The following is a 13,757-nucleotide window of genomic DNA, read 5'->3' on the forward strand; positions in this document are numbered from 1 at the left end:
GATAGAGTCCCACATGATTCTTAGGGTTCCTTCATTTTTTTTTAATTCTTTTATGTGATTTTTCTTTATATTGGTGTTCATTGCCTTATTCTCCAGCTCCCCCACTCTGCATTCCAATTGCTCGATTCCGCTCCTCTAACTTCCTATTGAGTTGTCTAATTCTGTAATTCTACTGTTAGTCTTTTGGATTTCTGAATGCTGTCTCTCTATGGATTCTTGCAGCTTATTAATGATTCCACTATGTTCTTGAATAATCTTTTTGAGTTCTTCAACTGCTTTATCAGTGTGTTCCTTGGCTTTTTGTGTAGATTGCCTTATTTCATTTTTGAGGTCACCCGTGATGTCTTGAAGCATTGTGTAAATTAGTTTTTTATATTCTGTATCTGGCAATTCCAGGATTATATCTTCATTTGGGCAAGATTTTGATTCTTTAATTTGGGGAGTTGTAGAGGTAATCATGTGATTTGATATTGACTGCTGTCTCCAAGCCATCTATAAGATATTGTAATGATTTATTTTATATTTGCTCACTGAGTCTTATCTTGTTTTGTTTTCTTTCAATATACGTAGATGGGCTACTAGATTGTGCTGTCTTGATTGTTGTAGCCTTTGAATCACTTATGTCCTGTTACCAGCTGGCTTGGGCTGTTACCAGGTATATAAGCCTAAGAGTCCATTCACTATTCTTGGGTAGAATCTGATTTTCGGTCACCAAGTGTGTGGTGTAGACTGTCACCTATTCAATGGAGGAGTAGTGGTGATAGTTGTGTGCACCAGATTCTAATAGCAGCAGGGGGTCACACTCCAGTGGGGGCAGGATGCTGACAGGGTTCCCCCAGGTGCCAGTGAGGTAGGTGTGCTCTATTCCTAAAGCACTTTGGTGGGTGGGCTCTGCAGATGTACCTTAGGCACCCAATGCATGTACCTCTACAGATTGGTAGGTGTCACTATCCTCAGACTCCTATGGCAGGAGGCTAGGTGGTTTGGGTGAAGCTTCAGCCCTCAGTTTTCAGTTGTGGGTCAGTGAGGCCTGTGTTTAATAGGTAGAGATATCAGACCTGGGCAATCTGTCTTTCCAGTAATCCGCTAAAACAATTACAGTCAGATCCCTATCAGAATTGCCTTTGCATTATAATAGCCACCTTGTGGCCTGTAGGGATGAAAGCCCAAGACTGTGGATCTCATATTCTTGGCTGGAGCTGGTTCTGTATTTTCAGTCCAATTTCGGGAAGTCAGGGAAGGATTTTTGGTCCCTGGGTTTTTGTAACTGCTTCTTTCAGGCCAGGAGAATGGGTTAGGAAAAGACAAAAAACAAACAAACAAAGAAAAACCGCAGAGTACTTCACTCTCTGGCGCAGAAAATTCCAATATTAATGAAACGCCTGGGAAGTGGTGGGGGGGGATCAGATAGATAGGAGAGAGTAGCACCCAGGAATATAGACAACGTTACTTACCTTGCTTGGAGATGACTGTTTTTTCTGAGATTCCCGAGGAGCGTGTAGCCTGTGTGCTCTGGCTGGGTCGAGATTGCCCCCGAGGGTCAGGCCCGTGTCCCGTGCTATTGCCGTCTCAGAAGCCATGGTCAGTTCCTCCGCTCCCAGTCCAAAGCCCAGCTCCAAGGTTCCCCAGCTGGGATGCTGCACTTCAGGCTCCAAAACCAGTCACTGCCTACTGGTGACTTCTCATCCTGTCAGCCGCAGTGCTGCTCTGCCTGCGTGCACTAGCTGGGCTTCCCCCGAGGTCACTTCTGGGGGCTAGTGCTGTTTCCTGTGTTTGTTCCGTCTCAGGATGCCGTGCCCAGCTCCCCTGTGCCTAGTCCAAAGCCTGGTGCCAAGGTTTTCTGACTGGGATGCTGGCTCTAGGCTCCGAAAACAGTTGCTGCTTCCCTGTGATTGCTCGTTCTCTGGTTAGCTGCATCCGTGTGCAGCCTGCTTCCACTGGCTGAGTCTCTGTCACTCAGGTCAACTCTTTAGATTTGTGTTTGATGGTCAGGGTTTGTAGATTGTCACGTATGTGATCGATTCACTTGTTTTTCTGAGTCTTTGTTGCAAGAGGGATCTGAGGTAGCTTCTACCTAGTCAGCCATGTTGGTCCCGAGGTGTTAAGTGTTTACTAGAAGAAAGGGACACTTCTGTGTAGCAGAAAGGGGACAGTGAGAGAAGCTGTTGTTGTAGATAGGTCGGTGTCTTAGTCGTCTAATGCTGCTGTAACAGAAATGCCACAAATGGATGGCTTTAGCAAAGAGAAATTTGTTCTCTCACAGTTTAGGAGGCTAGAAGTCCAAATTCATGATGCTAGCTCCAGGGGAAGGCTCTTTCTCTGTGTGAGCTCTCGGGGGAGGTCCTTGTCATCAGTCTTCCCATCCTAGAAGCTTCTAAGTGCAGGGGCCTTGGGTCCAAAGGAAGCGCTCCCCTCCTGGGTTTGTGTTCTTGGTGTTAGGAGGTCCCCATGTGTCTGTCCTCACTTCTCTCTTTTACATCTTCAAAGAGATTGATTTAAAATAAAAACTAATTTTGTAGATTGACTCCTGCCTCATTAACATAACTGCCATCAAGCCCACCTCATTAGCATTCTAGAGGTAGGATTTACAATGCATAGGAAATTACATCAGATGACCAAGTGGTGGACAGTCATACAATACTGGGAATCCTGGCCTAGCCATGTTGACTTACATTTTGGGGGACACACAATTCAATCTATGACAGTTGGTGTTTGAATGGTTGAAGTTTTTATTTTAGTACTACTCAGAGTGTGGTCCTAGCAGTATCAGCATTACTTGGGAACTTGTCAGAGATGTAAATGATAGGGGCTCAACCCAGACCTCCTGAATCAGAAACTTGGGGTTGGAACTCAATAATCTGTGTTTTAACAAGCCCTCCATGATTCTTACGTGTGCTGAAATTTGAGACTGCTGGTCTAGTCATGCGTGATATGCTGAAATTTTATGCGTAGTGTCTACATGTGTATGGACGGCAAGGGTTAAGGAAGTGCTTTATCAGGTAGTCGGAGGATGAGTAAGACTGTCTTGTGATATACTTTGGGATCATTTTCCCAGGGCATGGTCTAAGCCTTTAACTATGCTGTCCAGTACAATAGGCACAGGCCACAGGTGGCTATTTATACTTAAATTAATTACAATTAAAAAAAAACTTAGTTATTCAGTTGAACTAGCCACCTTTCAAGTGCTTAGTAGACACATGTGCTTAGTGCTGCCTTATTGGAGAGCACAGATGTAGAGCACGTTCATCATCACAGAAAGTTCTATTGGCCAGCACTGTTTCAGCCTGTAATGACCCCTGTTTGACTCATACAGGCTGGAAACCCCCACTTGTAGTGATGGTGTGTTCTAGTTAAGTGAATACGTCAAGTCGTTGAAAACAGAATTGAGTTTTGGACTTCTGTACTCTGGGGAGACTTTCAGTCTGTAGTTGTATCCTGGTGAACTTTCTACCTTGTGTTGGCATCTGCCTGGTATAGAAAATGCCGTGGGTCTGTCTCCCACACAATTGAGCACACTGCCTCTAAAATATTTGCTCTTTGATCTGCTAAGCTGTCTCTTTCCATTTGGTCTCCCCATGCCCTGACCATTGGTGGTAAAGCTTGTTTGTGCAGATCTCTATCAACACTGCCTAGAGCTTTATAAAGAGTCTGGAAGAGATGGCACGAGAATTTCACCCCTTCTGTTTCCCCAGCGTGGCTCAAAAAACTGTTTCCTAAGAGGATATTAATTCACAAACTTAATCTGTGAAGAGTTATCCTCTGAAGAATTAATCTCTAAGGTAAAATTTCAACAGACATATTACAGCACAGATTTAGTAATTAGTCCCTTTAGTAACGTGGAAAAAATTTCAGTTGTTACTTTATTGCTATTATCAAGGAGCTCTGATGATGCAGTGGTTAAGTGCTCAGCTGCTAACCGAAGGTCGTGGTTCGAACCCAGCAGTTGCTCTGTGGGAGAAAGATGTGGCAGTCTGCTTGTCTAAAGATTACAGCTTTGGAAACCCTGTGGGGCAGTCTACTCTGTCCTGTCAGGCTGTTCTGAGTTGGAATTCACTTGATGGTAGAGTTTGGTTTTGGCGTCACTGTTATCAACAACAGCAATAATTATTCTTAGTTGCTAAGAAATTATTCTAATTAGAACAAATGAAAAAAGATGTGGAAATGCACAGTTTTTCAAAGATAAAACTGAAAGCTAACTGGGCCCATGGGAGGGGGTATGAGAGTAAGAACTTCTTTTGTCTTTAGCATTATTGCTGGACGTGAGGGAAGGAGGTGCATAGGGGCTCACATTGATCTTTGGACAGTCTTGACTTGAGTTGTTCACTTCTTACGGAGGATGTTGCTTATTCTCTTACTGCCGTCCTCTCTTTAATTTGCCTTTCTTACCCTCTTCTCTCTGCCCAGAATGTTGGAGGGGGCCCAGTGTTTCTCAAGGAGGGTGTTTTGGTGTGACTTATCATTGTATGGAACTGTCCTTGCCCATTTAGGAACATTTAGCATCCCTGGTCACTCGATGCCTGTGTTACTCCAACTTAACCAAGTCATCATGTCAAGCAAAGATATCCACCCCACCCACAATACACATTTCCAAATGCCTGTGTTTGAGAATCACTGGTAGCTAAAGAGATGAGCTTGGTTTCTTTCTTGGAAGGGAGAAGTGATTAGAGTTGGTGAAGGTGCAGGTGCTCCGAGGGGCTGGCTCATTAATTTCTGACACAGCTGGCCCCAAACAGCCACTTCTTGCAGTGCTGGAACTGATGTTGGGAACTAATTTTATTCTATTAGACTAGAAGAATTGCATTCTGCTACTGTAAGACTTGGCCCCGGAGGCTGAAAGTCAACAGAGGCCTCTGTTACTGCCAGGGAGGGACCTAACTCACGAGCAGGAAGATAGTTCCTGGTCTGGTGCCACTCCAGGGTGTGTCTGCACTAACATTGGCTGCTCATTCGTATTCTACTTCTTGGCCATTCACATGACTCAGCATTTCCATTTTGGCTTCTCTTCTGGTGTCTTTCTGCTCCTGCTCTCCCTTCTTGCTCCCACAACCTAGCCAATGGTCTGTGTATGCACCAAACTCCAGGAAAAGAATGGACTGTGATAGGTTCTGTAGTAGCTATCATCCCTATTGGCGTAAGCTCTCATACCAGGCAATCCGATGGATGCTGATACCTTCTGCTGGTCTGTCTTAGTCATCTAGTGCTGCTATAACAGAAATACCACAAGTGGATGGCTTTAACAAAGAGAAATTTATTTTCTCACAATCTGGTAAGCTACAAGTCCAAATTCAGGGCATCAGTTCCAGGGGAAGGCTTTTTCTCTTTGTCGGCTTTGGAGGAAGGCCCTTGTCCTCAATCTTCCCCTGGTCGAGGAGCTTCTCAGGTGCAGGGACCCTGGGTCCAAAGGACGTGCTCTGCTCCTAGTGCTTCTTTCTTGGTGGTATGAAGTCCCCCTCTCTGCTAGCTTCCTTTTCCTTTTATGTCTTGTAAGATAAATGTGGTGCAGGCCACACCCAGGAAAACCCCCTTCACAATGAATCAGTGGTGTGACCTCAGTAAGGGTGTTACGATCCTACCTTATCCTCTTTAACATAAAATTACAATCATAAAATGGAGGAAACCGCACGATTGGAAATCATGGCCCAGCCAAATTGATACACACATTTTTTGCCAGGACATAATTCAATCCACGACATGGTCCAAACATTTGTGGCCTAGGGCTACTTGCTTCAGTAAGGACTGTGGTCCTGGCAGTTTCCGTAGAAGAGAGCAGTGATAGAATAGAGTGATAGAACATGAGACCCCCTCCAGTGTAAACCAAAAAAACCAGTTGCCCTTGCATCATTTCTGACTCAAGGTGACCCCATATGTGCTGAGTAGACCTGTTCCATAGGGTTTTCAATGCCGTGAGCTTCCAGAAACAGGTCAGCAGGCCTTTCTTCCAGGGAGCCTCAGGGTGGCTTCGAACTACCACCCTTTTGGTTAGTAGTCAAGTACTTAACCGTTCGCACCATCCAGGGACTCCATCTCCAGTATGTTGCTGTTGTTGGTTGCCACCGAGTTGATTCTGACTCATAGCAAGAGCATGCGTGCAGAGTAGAGCTGCTCCATAGGGTTTTCAACGCTGTGACGTTTTAGAAGTAGATCACCAGGCTTGTCTTCCAAGGCGCCTCTGGATGGGTTCAAACTTCCAACCTTTCAGCTAGTAATCAAGTGCGTCAGTGTTTGCACCACTCAGGGACTTCTCTCTCTGACATAGGGACTCTGAGTTGTTAACTTCAGGAATCAGTATAAATAGCATTTGTGGGTTACGTGTAGCATAGAGAATTGGAAGATCATTCACAAAACTTACATGTTCTCATGTTCGGGAGCATTTGGGGAAAAGCATGAACCCGTTCTTTTAATTGAGACGATGGGCTTCCTCTCAGTATAGAATAGTAGGGAAATTACTAGATTAGATGATTGGGACATGGGGAGTTGTATTTACCATATGGCTATCCTATTTTTTGCATCCGTCAAGTGTGATTCTCTCAGGCACTCATGTATCCCACGAGAATAATGGCTAGGTGACTGTCTAAATGTTGAAAGACGTTTTGACATCTGTGACAATTGCTGTTCAACAGCTGGGTTTGTAAGATTCCAGGTCGGACAAAAAAAATAACTTGGCGTATTAGTCTAAAAATAAATCCTGTGTAAATTGTGTCATTTCAGGGATTACTGTCTTAGAAAGCATAGTTAATATGTTGTTATAGTGGGTTTTGTTCATGTGAACCAACGATTGAGTGTGACTTTACAAGGGAATGCATTATAATATCACAGAAGGCTCTGTCCTTATTCCTCATTCTGTGTCAGGATAAGAACAATGGCCTAGATTCCACTGGGACCAGCACAGCTGTGAGCGGGGTGATCTGTGGCAGCACAAAGAGCTCATGATGTCGATGAAGTCATTTAAGGCTCTAACACTGAATTTTCTCACCAAGTAGCTGGATCCCGGTGGCACTGCACACAGAGAATCAGTCGGCGCTTCCTTAGAGGGATGGAGCTTTGTCGATTGGGAGTCAGCAGAGAAGGGGAGCAGCAGAGCTTCTCCAGCTGGTGGGTGAGGAGGAAGTGTAGTTTGTTACCCAGGGGTGGCCGGGGTCAGCTTTCTCACCCAGCTGCTGACTACTGAAGTGAAAAGAACAGAGGAAAATAATTTGCTCCAGTTGCTCTTCTTTCTCTTCTTGAAGATTCCTACACCCTCTATGGAATTAAAAAAAAAAAAAAAAACAAATGAGAAGAGAAAAAAGTACAGAATTATATATAGTTCTTTTTAACATATGTATGTATATGTATATGTATTTCTTTTGAATAGGAAGATTTATACAAAGATAACCATGTTTTGCCAGAAGATTAAAACCTTCAATTTTAATTTTAAATGAGCATTAATCTTGCAGGCTAAACTAGATAAAGGTAAAGCAGCTCAAATCTGTGCATATATAATTTTTTTTTACAGAAATAAAACAAAATTACCATTGTTCCCATAGGATCAGGAATTAACTTGCAGCAACCCTCGATGAACATTCTGTAGGAATGGTAAAGACATCTGCTCCCTCCAGGATGTAAAGAGATCCTGAGAGATTCTGAAAGGTGGCTGAGAGCCTAAAATTAAAATCCTGGATCCTTGAATCCTGTCCTGCTGCAGGCCACTCCCTGTGAGTCCCCTGAGGGATAAATGTGCACCAGGGGAAGGACTGTGGGTGCAGATGCTTGACTGAGGACCTGTGACTGAGCACCCCCCATCTAGTGAGCCGCTCCGCCCTTCCCATTAGGTGCGGGAAGGGGCTATGCTTCTTGGTGCTGTCTCTCCTGAGCCCATCATTGGTTCTTGCCTTGGACTTCCAAACAAGTAAAGCTGTGGCTGACTTAATGTTTTTAAATGTGACCCGTTCCTAGCACCCACCTCCTTCGAGGGGGCATCAGAAACAAGGAAGAAAGCAGGCAAGGGGGAGCATGATTCTCCTAGCTATCAATAGCTTTTCCTGTTCCACTAGAAAGAACTTTTATTGGTCACTTTTTTTTTCCCTCTTCTTATTTTATTTTATTCTTTTTTTATTGGAGGCTGTGTCGAGGGAACAAGGCTGGGAGGTGGGAAAGTGTGTACCCCCAGTTACTGGGTACTCTGTTTCCTGTTGGGAGCACCATGAAGTTTGCCTTCCCGTCCTCCTTATCTGCAGTCCTTGGTGGCTAAGTTCGAAGATGGCAAATCAGCCAGCAGTGAGCTGGTGTCTGTCCAGCTGAGTAACCATGGCCCATTGGAAAGCAGTGGAGGCCACATACAGGGAAAAAGGGTGAGGGTGGGAAAGCATGTATCCCTGGTTACTGGGTGCTCTGTCTCCTGTTGGGAGCCCTGTGAAGTTGCCTTCTTGTACTCCTTGTTTGCGTTCCTTTGTGGTTGTGGTCCAAGATGGCAAATGCGTGCTGCCTTAGCTGGTAGGGGACCTCCACTCTGTAGTTCTCCTTGTTCTCTGTCAGTTTCTTATTCTATTTGGTGCTTGATTGAGTTCTTTATTCTTTCATTTGATGCTTCGGCTTCCAGGATCGACATTCGTATCTGTTTTACTTAGTTTTTCTGGTCTTTGCTGCAGAAGGATGGCATGGCGCTTCTGTCTATAGCTTCATGTTGGCTCCACCTCTTTCTCATTGGATTTTAAGAATTTTTCAACTTCATTTTTAGTTTCTTCTATTACCCAACAGTTTTTAAGTAAGTTGTTAGTCAGTTTCCATGTATTTTCTTTACTGATCTTTCTATTATTGATTTCTAGTTTTATAGCGTTTAGATCAAAGAAGATGTCCTGCGTTACAGGTATACATCACTTAACATTCTTTCAGGTAATATCCAACTGCATACATGTCTGTGGTTCCGTAAAGTTATAATAGAGTTTAGCAATCCCAATCACAGAACAGGATGTAGCAGATGTACTTTGCTGGAGATCTGATCCATCTCTCACTAGCTGTCTGGATCCCACATCTCCCCTGGCCCCGGGGGCAGAGGGGGAGAGGGTCTCGGTGCCCATGTGTGGCTGCCTGTCCTGCTATATTCACCTCAGGCAGGGTGATGCTGCCAGAGCTGCTGAGGGGTATGCCCTGCTGAGGCCACAGCTCCAGTCAGCCTGGGCGCCCTGCCCTTGAAGCTCAGGCCTGAGGCTGCAGCTCCTCCCATTGTGGTTGGTCACCTAATTATTTGGCTCGAGGGGGTGGTAGGAGAAAGAATAGGAAAGGCTTGTGGAGATGTGATGTAAAGGAGGGGCGGGCAGGACTGGAAGAGTTTAAAGCCATTATGGGGGATGGGGAAGGCAGGGAGGAATGAAGGGAATGGAGCTGGCAGCTGGCTGGACAGCAAGTGCGTGCCCCAGCAGGTTGGGGGCCAGGTGCGGCTCCTGGAGACGGGCTAGTAGCCATGCAGGACTGACTATGGCAGAGCCAAATTTTTGCACAGTCCCTTGGTGTGGCTGGTGAACACCCTGTGTACCTCTCTCCTGTATGTACTGTGGTGTTCACACAACGTCCTGATCACGTAATGTCATATTTCACAGAATGTGTTGTGGACATTAAGTGGTGCATACCTGTACTTTGATGTTTTTTAATTTATCGAGGCTTGGTTTGTGGCCTAAAATGTGGCCTATTGTGGAGAATGGTACATGCGCATTGGAGAAGAATGTGTACTGTGCTGCTGTTGGGTGGTGTGTTCTGTATATATCTAGAAGGTCGAGTTGATTGATTGTGTTAATTTAGATCTTCTGAATCTTTTTTTTTTTTAAAGTTTATTGTGGTTTAAATGAAAGTTTACAAATCAAGTCAGTCTCTCATACAAAAACTCTGCATATCTTGCTATGTACTCCTAGCTGCTCTCCCCTCAATGAGACAGCACACTCCTCCTCTCCACCCTATATTGCCTGTGTCCATTCAGCCAGCTCCTATCCCTTTCTGCTTTCTCATCTCGCCTCTAGACAGGAGCTGCCCACCTAGTCTGATGTGTCTACTTGAGCCAAGAAGTTCACTCCTCACCAGTATCACTTTCTGTCTTATAGTCCAGTCCAATCCCTGTCTAAAGAGTTGGCTTCGGGAATAGTTCCAGTCTTGGGCTAACAGAGGTTCCAGGCACCATGACCTCCAGGGTCCCTCTAGTCTCAGTCAGAGCATTAAGTCATCTTTTGAGGAGAATTTAAGGTCTGCATCCCACTGTCCTCCTGCTCCATCGGGGATTTTCTTTTGCGCCCCCTGCCAGGGCAGTCGTCGGTGGTAGCCGGGTATCATCTAGTTCTTCTGGTCTCAGGCTGATGTAGTCTCTCATTTATGTGGCCCTTTCTGAGACCAACAGATGCTCTTAGATGGCTCCTTGCTAGCATTTATGACCCCAGACGCTGCTCACCCAAGTGAAATGCAGAACGTTTTCTTAATATACTTTGTTATGCCAATTGACCTAGATGTTCCCTGAAATCATGGTTCCCAGACCCCAGTCCTGCTACTCTGGCCTTCGAAGTGTTTGGTTGTATTCAGGAAACTTCTTAGCTTTTTGTTTAGTCCAGTTCTGCTGACCTCCGCTGTATTGTGTGTTATCTTTCCCTTCACTTAAAATGGTTCTTCTCTACTATCTAGTGAATACCCCCTCACTTCCTCCCCACCTTTATAACCATCAAATAATATTTTCCTCTGTGTTTAAACTTTTTCTTGAGTTCTTATAATAGTGGTCTCATACAATGTTTGTCCTTTGGCACCTGACTGATTTCACTCAGCATTATGCTTTCCAGATTCCTCCATGTTATGAGATATTTCATGGATTCTTCATTGTTCTTCATTGTTAGGTAGTACTCCATTATGGGAATATACCATTATTTATCCATTCATCCCTTAATGGGCACCTTGGTTTCTTCCATCTTTTTTGCTGCTGTAAAGGGTGCCGCAGTGAACATGGATGTGCATATACTGTTTATGTGAAGGCTCTTATTTCTCAAGTATATATTCCAAGGAGTGGGATTGCTGGATCATATGGTAGTTCTATTTCTAGCTTTCTAAGGAAACGCCAAATTGATTTCCAAAGTAGTACCATTTTACTTTCCCACTAGCAGTGTATAAGTGTTCCAGTCTCTCTACATTTTCTTTAACATTTATTATTTTGTGTTTTTTGGATTAACAGTAGCCTTGTTGGGGTGAGATGGTATCTCATTGTAGTTTTGATTTACATTTCTGTAATAGCTAATGATCGTGAGCATTTCCTCATGTATCTGTTAGCCCCTGAATGTCTTTGGTGAAGAGCCTGTTCATGTCCTTTGCCCATTTTTTAATTGGGTTATCTGTCTTTTCGTTGTTGAGTTTTTGCTGTATCGTGTAGATTTTAGAGATCAGGTGCTGATTGGATTTTTCGTAGCCAAAAACTTTTTCCCAGCCTGTTGGTTAGACCTGCTGTATCTTTGTTGAGTTTCTTTCAAGTTGTTCTGTCCTTCGTCGAAAGTGATGTGTTAAAGTTTCCTACTACTGTTGTAGAACTTTCTGTTTTACTATTGTAGAACTCCAATTCCGTTGGAGTTTGCTTTATGTATTTTGGAGCTCTGTCATTAGGTACATAAATATTTATTATGATTATGTCCTTTTGGTGGATTAACCCTTAAATAGTTAATGATGCCCTTCTGTCTCTTATAATGGATGTTGACTTTAAGTCTGTTTTATCAGAGATTATTATTGCCATTCCTACTCTCTTTCGGTTACTATTTGTTTGATTTTTTTTCCATCCTTTGATTTTTAACCATTTATGTCCTCATGTTTGAAGTGTATCTGGTGTAGGCAACATATTGATGGATCATGGATTTTTTAAAATCCATTCTGCTACTCTCTTTTTCTTTTCTGTGTGATTATTGATAGGTATGGATTTACTGTTACTTTGTTATGCCTTTTTTTTTTTTTTGGTGGTATTAATGATTTCTTTGTTCCACTTAAATTTTTTTGCTAAGTTCTTTCTGTTTATGGATTTTCTTTCCATAACCTCAATTGTTGTTGACTTTGTGCTTACTGATTCTTTTTGATTTTCTTTTTTTTTGGTGAGTAGATTTATTAATTTTGCCTGTGGTTACTCTGAAATTTACCTTTATCTTCCTAAGTTTAAAACAGTCTGTTGTATTTTGATATCACCTTGACTTCCTCTCCATTTATTCCCCCTTTTTGTTTAGAAGTTGTCATTGTTTACAGATTGACAGCTGTGGTACCCTGTTTTCAGTTTTGTGCTTTATTTTACTTTTGAGAATTCTTTATCTGGGTTGGTATCTTTGTGATGTTGTTATGTGTCTTAGTTTCAGATTGTTCTCTGATATTGTTGGTTCTCTGTCTGAAGGACTCCCTTTAATGTTTTTTGAAACGTTGGTCTGATTTTTACAAATTCCCTTATTTTTCTTTTATCTGAAAATGTTCTAGTTTTGTCATTCTATTTGAAAGACAGTTTTGCTGAATATAAGATTCTTGGTTGGCAGTTCTTTTCTTTGAGTGCTTTATATATGTCATCCCATTACCTTCTTGCTGCATGTTTTCTGCTGAGAAATCAGTGCTTAGTCTTATTGGTGCCCCCTTGTAGGTGATATTTTGTTTTTGTTGAGCTGCTCTTAGAATTCTTTCTTTGGTTTTGGAAAGTTTGATTATGATATGTCTTAGGGACTTTTTGGGAGTTCTGGCATTGACTCAACGGCGCTGGGTTTGCTTTGTTTGGTGTATCCTGTATGGGGTTTGTTGAGCTTGTTGGATGGAAACCTTCTTGACTTTCATGACATTAGGGAAATTTTCTGGCAATAAATCTTTGAAAATTCTCTCTATACTTTTTTTTTTCTCTTCCTCTTCTGGATTTTCTATTATGTGTAAATTATTATTCTTGATAGTGTCCCATATAACTTTTAAGCTTTCTTCATTTTTTGTCATCTTTTTTGTGATTGTTCCTCAAACAACTTAGTAACAAGGAATTTGTTCTCTATTTTGCGGGTTCTTTCTCTCATTGATTAAATTCTCCTTCTGTGTACTCCATTGCATTATTTACTTCTGATATTTTATTGTTAATCTTCTGAATTTCTAGTTGTTGTTTTTGTATGGTTTCTAATTGTCTATCTTGTCATTTTGTTCTTGTATTGTTTTCCTGAATTCTTCTAGGGTTTTGTCTGTGTTTTCCTTGATCTCTTTGATGGTCCTATATATGTCTTTTGAGTCCCTCATCAGGTGGTTCTATTACTGTTTCTTCCTCAGTAAGGTTTTCTGCTCCTTTATTTTGCTCACTTGTTTGAGCTGTCTTATCCTGTTTCTTCCTATGATATATTGTCTACTGTCTCTGAGGTATTAAGGTGTTAATTTATTTATGTATTTCTTTCTTGATTGTATGTTTTGTGCTGGTGTTTTTTTTATTATACTTTAGAAGAGGGTTTACAGTACTAACTAGCTTCTCATTAAATAGTTGGTACACATACTCTTTTGTGACATTGGATATCAACCCCACGACATGTCAACACTCTCCCCTCCTTGACCTTGGGTTCCCTGTTACCAGCTTTCCTGTCCCCACCTGCCTTCTCATCCTTGCCCCTGGGCTAGTGTGCCCCTTTAGTCTTGTTTTGTTTTATGGGCTTGTTGAATCTTTGGCTGAAGGGTGAGCCTCAGGAGTGACTTCATTACTGAGCTAAAAGTATGATTGGGGGCCATACTCTTGGGGTTTCTGTAGTCTGTCAAGCCAGTAAGTCTGGTCTTTTTTGTGAGTT

This window comes from Loxodonta africana, chromosome 27 (genome assembly GCF_030014295.1).
Source record: "Loxodonta africana isolate mLoxAfr1 chromosome 27, mLoxAfr1.hap2, whole genome shotgun sequence".
Lineage (NCBI taxonomy): Eukaryota > Metazoa > Chordata > Mammalia > Proboscidea > Elephantidae > Loxodonta > Loxodonta africana.